The sequence below is a fragment of the Myotis brandtii genome, unplaced genomic scaffold (genome assembly GCF_000412655.1).
Source record: "Myotis brandtii unplaced genomic scaffold, ASM41265v1 scaffold257, whole genome shotgun sequence".
Lineage (NCBI taxonomy): Eukaryota > Metazoa > Chordata > Mammalia > Chiroptera > Vespertilionidae > Myotis > Myotis brandtii.
Window position 1 is genome coordinate 283,282 of NW_005359757.1, and position 11,034 is coordinate 294,315.

At 42.3% G+C, this 11,034-nt stretch overlaps 2 pseudogenes; both read left to right on the plus strand.

Moving 5' to 3' along the window:
* The first annotated feature begins 241 nt into the window (after positions 1-241).
* Positions 242-1,285, plus strand: LOC102261287 (annotated as a pseudogene).
* Positions 1,286-3,210: 1,925 nt separating this feature from the next.
* On the plus strand, positions 3,211-3,625 carry LOC102255896 (annotated as a pseudogene).
* Positions 3,626-11,034: the final 7,409 nt, after the last annotated feature.

Consider the following 11,034-nt stretch of genomic DNA (forward strand, 5'->3'; position numbering starts at 1 on the left):
AAATGTCTAACCACAATGCTGCACACCTGAAACTTATATGAAATAATGTTGAATGCCAATAGTAATTGAAAAATAAAAAGAAAATGAAATTGCTAAATAAACAGGAAAAATAAATTTATTAATTCCAACTGAGAGATTTGCTGGGGTGGGGCTGAATTCAAAAGAGGTTATGACTTAGAGGACATGACAGGTCTCCTTATATATCTGAAAGGCTGTCTTATGAAAACGGAGTTGAACTTGATCTCTGGGGCTTCTTAAAGCCAATGGGTTGAGAACCCGAACCAGAGGGGAACCCGAACCCCTCGAGCAGGGACAGGCCGAAGCGGTCGGCCCAGCGCCAACCCTGCAGGCTGGCCTGGAGGAGGAATGCCGGGTGCTCTCCATCAACAGCCACGATGTCCGCGGCTACATGGGAAACCGGGCGGCCATGTTCCTGCTGCAGGTTTTAGGATTTGAGATTGAGGCTGTGAACTCTGTCCAGTTTTCAAACCACACAGGCAACGCACACTGGAAGGGTCAGGTGCTGAACGCAGAGGAGCTCCAGGAGGTGTACGAAGGCCTGAAGCTGAACAACGTGAATAAATATGACTACGTGCTCATGGGTACACGAGGGACAAGTCCTTCCTGGCCATGGTGGTGGGCATCGTGCGGGAGCTGAAGCAGCAGAACTCCCAGCTGGTATACCTGTGGGACTGGTGATGGGTGACAAGTGGGATGGCGAAGGCTCCATGTACGTTCCAGAGGACCTCCTTTCTGTTCACAAAGAAAAGGTTGTGCCGGTTGCAGACATTATAACTCCCAACCAGTTCGAGGCTGAGTACTGACTGGCAGAAAGATCCACAGCCTGGAAGAAGCCTTAGCGGTGAGGACGTGCTGCACTGGATGGGGACTACGGTGGTCATCACCAGCTCCGACCTCCCTTCCCGCAGGGCGGTGACTACCTGATTGTGCTGGGGAGCCAGGGGATCCGGCACCCTGATGGCTCCGTGGCAATAGGGAGCATCTGCATGGATATTCACAAGGTGGACACCGTCTTTGTGGGCACTGGGGACTTGTTTGCTGCCATGCTCCTGGTGTGGACACACAGACACCCCAATAATCTCAAGGTGGCCTGTGAGAAGACCGTGTCAGCTGTGCACCACATTCTGCAGCGGATCATCAAGTGTGCGAAAGCCCAGGCTGGAGAAGGGTGGAAGCCCAGCCTGGCCCAGCTGGAGCTGAGGATGGTCCAGCAAAAGGGACATCAGAGAACCTGGAGATTGTCATCCAGGCAGCAGTGCTGTGAGGGCGTGTGCTGTAGCACAGCGTGTTGGTGTCTCCGTCATCAACCCTGTGAAAAAATGTAATGTCTGCCTTAGAGCTGTGACCGAAACAGTATTTTTCTTCTTTTGTGAGTGTCCAGCATCCACTGGTTTTACTTGTGAAAATGTGCCAGTCGTGCTTTTTAAAAACAACAAAGTGTTTGCAAAACACACACACACACACACACACACACACAACACACAAAACAACAACAACAACAACAAAAACACAAAGCCAATGGGTTGCATTTATAAGGAAACCTGTTTAAAAAAGACTTTCTGATCATTAGAACTGACCAATGGAATATACTGCTTGTATTCTCTCATTCTAGGCTGCTTGATGATTCAATATGGTAGAACATCTAACTTTTTTCTTACTAACATTTAAATTATGCATACATAATTCTAAAATATAACCACAAGGGCTTTTTCAAGATGGCAGTAGAATAGGTGGATCATACACTCACCTGTTCCCAGGACCAAACTGCACATACAACTAAATTAAAGAACCATCATCCTGAAAAGCCATCTAAAGCTTAGTGGAAGAGGAGTCTTATACCTCAGGCTTTGCAGAAGAACCCACATCAAGAGTGGAAGGAAGGACAAAGATGTGGAAAGGGCTGGCCCTGCTCCCATGGGTGTTGGCTGAGGGCCTGGAGGGATATCTCACCTGTGGGAGGTTCCCTCTGGAAAGTGTGAGGCTTGAACCCCAGGCCAGGCTCCCCAGCCCAGAGCATCAGAGCTCGGAAGAGGTGCCCACATAACATCAGGCTGTGAAAAGCAGCAGGGTTTCTGTCTGCCAAGGAGAGATAGAATCTGCTTAAAATAAAGGAAACCTCTTAAAAGGCCAATGCACAAAATTTTATTTGCAACCTGGGCTTCGGCAGAGGGAGAGTGCAGACCAGAGTTGCCTGAGGAGAGTCTGGGGTTTGAGGCACAGGGGAGAAGGTTGGTGGGACAACCAGCCCTCAGGATCCCTGGAGTCATCCTCCAGTACCACAGGTGTCGTCTTTCATGGGCAGGGCAATCCCCACTGAGTGGCATGGGGGGGGGGGGAAGCACTTACCCCACTCTCTGGAATCTCTTTCATCCCACCTTGTGGATCTTAAGCTCTGCTGAGGGTCAGTAGCACAGGCTAGGGCGTAGAAGTCTAGGCAGACTCAGGGGGTGTCAATGACTGGCTTTGGGGAGGAGCCATTCCCCCTTCTTTCCCCTGAACCTGACTGTGCTTCCCCCTAGCAAGAGATCTGACAGAAACACCCTCCCAGCTTCCAGAAGCTCTGGAGGCCACACAGGCCTGACTACTAAGGGTTCCACCCTGCTAAGGTAAAAGAGGTTACTGAGAGTGGGCAGTGTTGAGCATAAAGGAATAAATCCTATATAATAAAAGCCTAATATGCTAAGTGTCCGACTGCTCAACCATTCAACCAGTCGCTATAATGTGCACTGATCACTAGGGGGCAGATTCTCCAACCAGTAGGTTAGCTTGCTGCTGGGGTCCGGCTGATCAGGACTGGGCAAGATAGGCCCGACACACCCTGGAGCCCTCCCATGGTTCCTCCCTGGCCCCAATCATGCACAAGTGGGCTCCCTCAGCCTGGCCTGCACCCTCTCACAATCTGGGAACTCCTTGGGGGATGTCAGAGAGCAGGATTCGGCCCGATCCCTGTAGGCCAGGCCGAGGGACCCCACCGGTGCACAAATTCGTACACCAGGCCTCTAGTCATAAATAATAGAACATTCAATACCAGGAACATGTTAATGTGAAAAACATATTCAAGTAAGTATCATACCATTGATGGCCTAGTATCCTTATGTCTTAGTCCAATCTTGACTTTTGAGCATCTTGAAGATGTGTCTCAGAGATGGAATTCTCTAGAATAAACAAATATGCTTAGCAGTGAGGGACATGCTGCACTGGATTGGGACCGCCGTGGTCATCACCAGCTCCGACCTCCCTTCCCGCAGGGCCGTGACTACCTGATTGTGCTGGGGAGCCAGAGGATCTGGCACCCTGATGGCTCCGTGGCGATAGGGAGCATCTGCATGGATATTCACAAGGTGGATGCCGTCTTTGTGGGCACTGGGGACTTGTTTGCTGCCATGCTCCTGGTGCGGACACACAGACATCCCAATAATCTCAAGGTGGCCTGTGAGAAGACCGTGTCAGCTGTGCACCACATTCTGCAGCGGATCATCAAGTGTGCGAAAGCCCAAGCTGGAGAAGGGTGGAAGCCCAGCCCGGCCCAGCTGGAGCTGAGGATGGTCCAGCAAAAGGGACATCAGAGAACCTGGAGATTGTCATCCAGGCAGCAGTGCTGTGAGGGCGTGTGCTGTAGCACAGCGTGTTGGTGTCTCCGTCATCAACCCTGTGAAAAAATGTAATGTCTGCCTTAGAGCTGTGACCGAAACAGTATTTTTCTTCTTTTGTGAGTGTCCAGCATCCACTGGTTTTACTTGTGAAAATGTGCCAGTCGTGCTTTTTAAAAACAACAAAGTGTTTGCAAAACACACACACACACACACACACACACACACACACACACACAAAACAAGAACAACAACAACAAAAACACAACGCCAATGGGTTGCATTTATAAGGAAACCTGTTTTAAAAAGACTTTCTGATCATTAGAACTGACCAATGGAATATACTGCTTGTATTCTCTCATTCTAGGCTGCTTGATGATTCAATATGGTAGAACATCTAACTTTTTTCTTACTAACATTTAAATTATGCATACATAATTCTAAAATATAACCACAAGGGCTTTTTCAAGATGGCAGTAGAATAGGTGGATCATACACTCACCTGTTCCGAGGACCAAACTGCACATACAACTAAATTAAAGAACCATCATCCTGAAAAGCCATCTAAAGCTTAGTGGAAGAGGAGTCTTATACCTCAGGCTTTGCAGAAGAACCCACATCAAGAGTGGAAGGAAGGACAAAGATGTGGAAAGGGCTGGCCCTGCTCCCATGGGTGTTGGCTGAGGGCCTGGAGGGATATCTCACCTGTGGGAGGTTCCCTCTGGAAAGTGTGAGGCTTGAACCCCAGGCCAGGCTCCCCAGCCCAGAGCTTCAGAGCTCGGAAGAGGTGCCCACATAACATCAGGCTGTGAAAAGCAGCAGGGTTTCTGTCTGCCAAGGAGAGATAGAATCTGCTTAAAATAAAGGAAACCTCTTGTAACAACAAGGAAGAACACTACATAATGAAAAGGGAGTAATCCAACAAGAGGATATAACCCTTGTAAACATTTATGCACCCAACATAGGAGCACACAATTATGTAAAGCAAATCATGATACACATAAAGGAAGACATTGACAGCAATACGCTCATAGTAGGAGATTTTAACACCCCATTGACATCAATGGACAGATCTTCCAAACAGAAAATCAACAAAGAAACAGTGGTCTTAAATTACAAACAAATTCATCCTCCAGTACCTCAGGTGTCATCTTTCATGGGCAGGGCAATCCCCTCTGAGTGGCATCCTGGGGGAAAGCAATTACCCCATTCTCTGGAATCTCTCTCATCCCACCTTGTGGATCTTAAGGTCTGCTGAGGGTCAGTAGCACAGGCGAGGGCGTAGAAGTCTAGGCAGACTCAGGGGGTGTCAGTGACTGGCTTTGGGGAGGAGCCATTCCCTCTTCTTTCCCGTGAACCTGACTTTGCTTCCCCCTAGCAGGAGATTTGACAGAAACACCCTCCCAGCTTCCAGCAGCTCTGGAGGCCACACAGGCCTGACTACTAAGGGTTCCACCCTGTTAAGGTCAGGGCAAAATCCAGGACAGACTCAGTTGTGTGGCTCTGAGGCAGAGCACCACCTTCCCTGAAATAAGAATGTCACCTTCTCCTCACAGGAGATCTACAAGCCCCATCTACCCAATTCTGCCAGAGGCTCGACTTTCAGTGACTGAGCCTTTTCAGTGACTGAGCCTTTTCGGTGACTGAGTTGAATAGGCAACCACCAGGGGGAGGCAGGTGGAGGTAGATCCTGGGTTGCCTTGGGATGTTTGCTGACCTGACCCCCAGGCCTGGTGATGGTAAAAGCCAGCCTTGGAGTGCAGCTTGGCCCTTCCCAAGTGCAGCCAAGCGGAGCAGAGGCAGAAACCAACTATAGATCACTTGTAGCTTCAAACAGGTTGCCAAGGGCCAGGCACAAACAGCGTCTGACATTGGCCTATGCCAGAATCCCTCCCAAGAGGCCCAGAAACAACCCACTAATCTGTCAGATACAAACTACATCAGACCAAGGTCCAACGAACTTCACAAACAGCATATCCAAAGGAAGACTGCAGCAGGCACTAAACTCTGCTGAGGCAATATTTTTTCTTTGATATACTTTTTTTTTCTTTTTTCTTTTCTACTTGTTTTTTTCTTTTATTTTCCTTTTTACTTCTTTTATTCTTTTTTCTTCTCTTATTCTACTTTTTTCTTGTTCACTTTTTATCCTTTTTGTCTTAGTCTAGTTGTCTTTTTTTCTTTTTAAATTTTATTTTAATTGATTTTTAGAGAGAAGGAAAGAGAGAGAAAGAGAAAAATAATGATGTGAGAGCAAAACATAGATAAATTGCCTCCTGTACACACCCAAACTGGGAATCAAACCCACAACCTGGGTATGTGTCCTGACCAGGAATAAAACCCACCACCTTTTGGTATACATGATGATGATCCAACAAACTGAGCCACACTGGCCAGGGCTTCTTCTTTCTTTTCCTATTTCTTTTTGTCAGCCCCTGCACAGCAGCTCACAAACCATTGTTTAGGTTCAACCTCAGAGTCAAGGAGCCTGAGGGGCAATCCCACACATGAATTGGCCAATAGCAAACAAAACCCAATTATAACATGAGGGCTCACAAAACCCACACAAAGAACATTCTGAAGAATCCAGCTCAGGAGATCAAGAAGACTGCACCACTGGCTCCTATAGGAGACCAACTATATAAGGCTACCCCATGAAGACTAGGAGTCAGAAAGATCTATCTAATACATAAAAATAAATACAAAGAGACATCCAAAATTGGGGGGGAGGAGGGGGGAGACAAAGAAACAGGCCCAAATGAAAGAACAGGAGGAATCTCCAGGAAAGAGGCTAAATAAAATGGAGGCAAGCAATTTATCCAATATAGAGTTCAAAGTAATGGTTATAAGGATGCTAAAAAAAACTTAGTGAGAAATACAACAGCATTAAAAAGGACATAGAAACCATGAAAGAGAACCAGTTGGAAATTAAGAATACCATATCTGACATCAAGAATACACTAGAAAAAGAAAAAAATACACTGGAAGGAATAAAAAGTAGGTTGGATGAAGTAGAGGATCCAATCAGCAATTTAGAAGACAAGGTAGAAAAAACAACCAGAGCAGGAAAAAAAAAAAAAAAGAATGCAGAGAATTTAAATAAACTTTGGGGCAATATGAAGTGTAACAACATCTGCATCATAGGGGTACCAGAAAAAGAAAAAAGTGAGCAAGGGATAGAAAACATGTTTGAAGAAATAATAACTAAAAAGTTTCCTAAACTGGTAAAGTAAAAGGACACACAAGGCCAGAAAGCACAAAGAGTCCCAAACAAGATGAACCCAAAGAAGTCCACACCAAGACACATCATAATTAAAATGGCTAAGGTTAAAGACAAAGAGAGAATCTTAAAGGCAGCAAGAGAAAAGCAGTAATTCCCTACAAGAGAGCTCCCATAAGCATGTCAGTTGATCTTGCAACAAAAACATTTTGGGCCAGAAGGGATTGGCATGAAATATGCAAAGTGATGAAAAGCAAGGATCTACAACCAAGACTACTTTACCCAGGAAGGCTATCATTAAAAATTAAAGGAGAAATCAAGGGTTTCTCAGAAAACAAAAAGCTAAAGGAATTGTTACCACCAACCAGTATTAAAAGAAATGTTAAAGGGCCTGCTTTAAGAAGTAGAAGAAACAAACAAACAAACAAAAAATACCAAGGAACAGAGTGAAAAAGATAATATGTCAATAAATATAAACCCATCAATAATTACTTTAAATGTAAATGCCTTACATGCTCTAATCAAAAGACATAAAGTAGCTGAACAGATAAGAAAGCAAGACCCATATATATGCTGTCTACAAGAGACCCACCTCAGAATGAAAGATACACACAAATTAAAAGTAAAGAGATGGAAAAAGATATTTCATGCAAATAGAAATGAAAAAAAACAAGCTGGGGTAGCAATACTTATATCTAACAAAATAGACTTTAAAATAAGGGCTATGGTAACAACAAGGAAGAACACTACATAATGAAAAGGGAGTAATCCAACAAGAGGATATAACCCTTGTAAACATTTATGCACCCAACATAGGAGCACACAATTATGTAAGGAGCACTTACCCTGGGGCAAGATGGAGGGCCTAGCCCTTACCCTGGGGCAAGATGGAAGGCCTAGCCCTAGCCCTTACCCTGGGGCAAGATGGAGGGCGTAGACCTCGCCCTTTCAGTCTTAAATGACAGAATAGACAAAATAGATTAAATTGATATCTTCAGACTATTTCACCCCAAAGCAGCAGAATATTCATTTTATTCAAGTACACATGGAACATTTTCTAGGATAGACTACATGTTAGGACACATACAATTCTCAAAAAAATTTAAGAAGATTGAAATCATATCAAACATTTTCTCTGACCATAATGCTATGAAACTAGAAATCAACCACAAGAAAAAAACTGAAAAACACACCAGGTCATGGAGGCTACATAACATGTTACTAAACAATGAAAGGGTTAACAATGAAATCAAGGAATAAATCAAAAGGTACCTTGGAACAAATGAAAATGAGAGCACAACAACTCAAAATCTATGAGACACAAGGCAAGTAGTCCTAAGAGGGAAATTCATAGTATTATAGGCCTACCTTAGGAAACAGGAAAAATTTCAAATAAACCATCTAATTTTACACTTAAAGGAACTGGGAACAGGGAAACAAAGCCCCAAATGAGTAAAAGGCAGGAAATAATATAGATCAGAACCAAAATAGAATTAAAAAAAAGAAATCAATGAAACCAAGAGCTGGTTCTTTGAAAAACCTTTAGCCAGACTCATCAAGAAAAAAAGAGAGAGTGTTCAAATAAATAAAATCAGAAATGAAAAAGGAGAAGTAACAACTGGCACTAAAGAAATACAAAGTCTTGTAAGGAAATATTACAAAAAACTCCAATCTGGGACAATCTGGATGAAATGGATTAATTTCTAGAAACATACAATCATCAAAAACCAAATCAGGAAAATCAGAAAATCTGAAAAGACCTATTACAACTAATGAAATTGAGGCAGTAATCAAAAAACTCCCAGCAAACAAAAGTCCTGGACCAGATGGCTTCACAGGTGAATTATTCCAAACATTCAAAGAAGAACTAATGCTTATTCCTCTCAATCTATTCTACAAAATTAAAGAAATAAGAAGCTCCCAAACTAATTTTACAAGGCCAAGATTATCCTAATTCCAAAAATGAACAAAGACACTACAAAGAAAGAAACTTATAGGCCAATGTCCCTGAAGAACATACATGCTAAAATTTTCAATAGAATATTAACAAATCAGAGCTAGAAAAATATTAGAAAGATCAAACACCATGATTGAGTAGGGTTTATTCTGGGGATGCAAGATTGGTACAATACTCACAAATCAATAAATGTGATACACCACATAAACAAAATGAAGGATAAAACCACATGATCATATCAATAGATGCAGAAAAAGCATTTGATAAAATTTAGCAGCCATTTATGATAAAAACTCTCAGTAAAGTGGGAATAGAGGGAACATACCTCATGTAATAAAGGTCATATATGACAACCCTACAGCCAACATCATACTCAATAGGCAAAAACTATAAGCATTTATCTTAAGATCAAGAACAAGACAGGAATGTTCACCACAAGACAGGAATGTTCACCACTATTATTCAACGTAGTACTAGAAGACCTAACCACAGCAATCAAACAAGAAGAAACAAAAGGCATCTAAATTGGAAAGGAGGAAATAAAACTGTCACTATGCATAGATGACATGATTTTATACATAGAAAACCCTAAAGTTTCCACCAGAAAGCTATAAGATCTAATAAATGAATTTGGCAAAGTAGCAGGATACAAAATTAAAATCCAGAAATCAGAGGTATTTCTAAACACCAATAATGAACTTAACAGAAAGAGAAACTAAAAAAAAAAAATATGGAACCAAAAGAGACCCCTAATAGAATTAACAATCTTGAGAAAGAGGAATGAAGCTGGAGGGTGCCGGGAGCCGGTCCATCCTTGCTGCTTGACACAGTCGCTGCAGGGAAGAAACATCTGCACAGCATATGTTTCAAGGGACCTGGCATATATGGCATACTGTTCTTAATATGTTTGCTCCCCTTAGCGCTATCCACCAGAAAGCTATAAGATCTAATAAATGAATTTGGCAAAGTAGCAGGATACAAAGTTAAAATCCAGAAATCAGAGGTATTTATAAACACCAATAATGAACTTAACAGAAAGAGAAACTAAAAAAAAAACAAATATGGAACCAAAAGAGACCCCTAATGGCATTAGCAATCTTGAGAAAGAGGAATGAAGTTGGAGGGGTCACAATACCTGGTATCTAACTATACTACAAGGGTATTGTAATCAAAACAGCCTGGTATTAGCATAAGAACAGACATATAAGTCAATGGAACAGAGCAGAGAGCCCAGAAATCAACCATGGCTATATGATAAATTAATACTTGACAAAGGAGACAAGAGCATACAATGGAGTCAGGACAGTTTCTTCAATAAATGGTGTTAGGAAAATTGGGCAGGTACATGCAAAAAATGAAACTAGACCATCAACTTACACCATACACAAGAATAAGCTCAAAATGAACAAAACACTTAAATGTAAACCACAAAACCCAAAAGTCCCTGAAGAAAACATAGGCAATAAAGTCTCAAACATCTCTCATAGCAATATTTTTGCTATGTCACCTAGGGCAAGGGAAACAAAGGGGAAAAAATAAACAAATAGGACTACATCAAACTAAAAAGCTTCTGCACAGCAAAAGAAACCACCCTCAAAATGCAAAGGGAACCCACTGTATGGAGGAACATATTTACCAATGACACATCTGATAAGGGGTTAATCTAAAATACATAAAGAATTTATATAACTCAACCCGAGGAAGATGAACAATCCAATTTAAAAATGAGCAAAGGACATGAATAGATACTTGTCTAAAGAGGACATACAGGTGGCCAACAGATATATGAAAAGATGCTCAATGTCACTAATCATCAGAGAAATACAAATTAAAACCACATTGAGATATTGCCTGAAACCTGCCAGAATGGCTACCATCAATAAATCAACGAACAAATGCTGGTGAGGTTGCAGAGAAAAGGAAACCCTAGTGTGTCGTTGGGGGTAATGCAGACTGGTATTGTGAGTATTTATATTATTTTGAGAAAACAATATGGAGTTTTCTCTAAAAAGAAATAAAGGGACTGCTTTTGACATAGCAGTTCCAATTCTAGTAATATATCCTAAGAATCCAAAAACACCAGTTCAAAAGAATTTATGCACCCTTATGTTCATAGCAGGGCTATTTACAATAGCCAAGATCTGTAAACAGCCCAAATGCCAATCAGGAGAAGAGTGGATAAAAAAGCTATGGTGCAATTACACAATGTAGTAGTACACAGCTGTAAAAAAAAAAAAAAGGAAATCTTA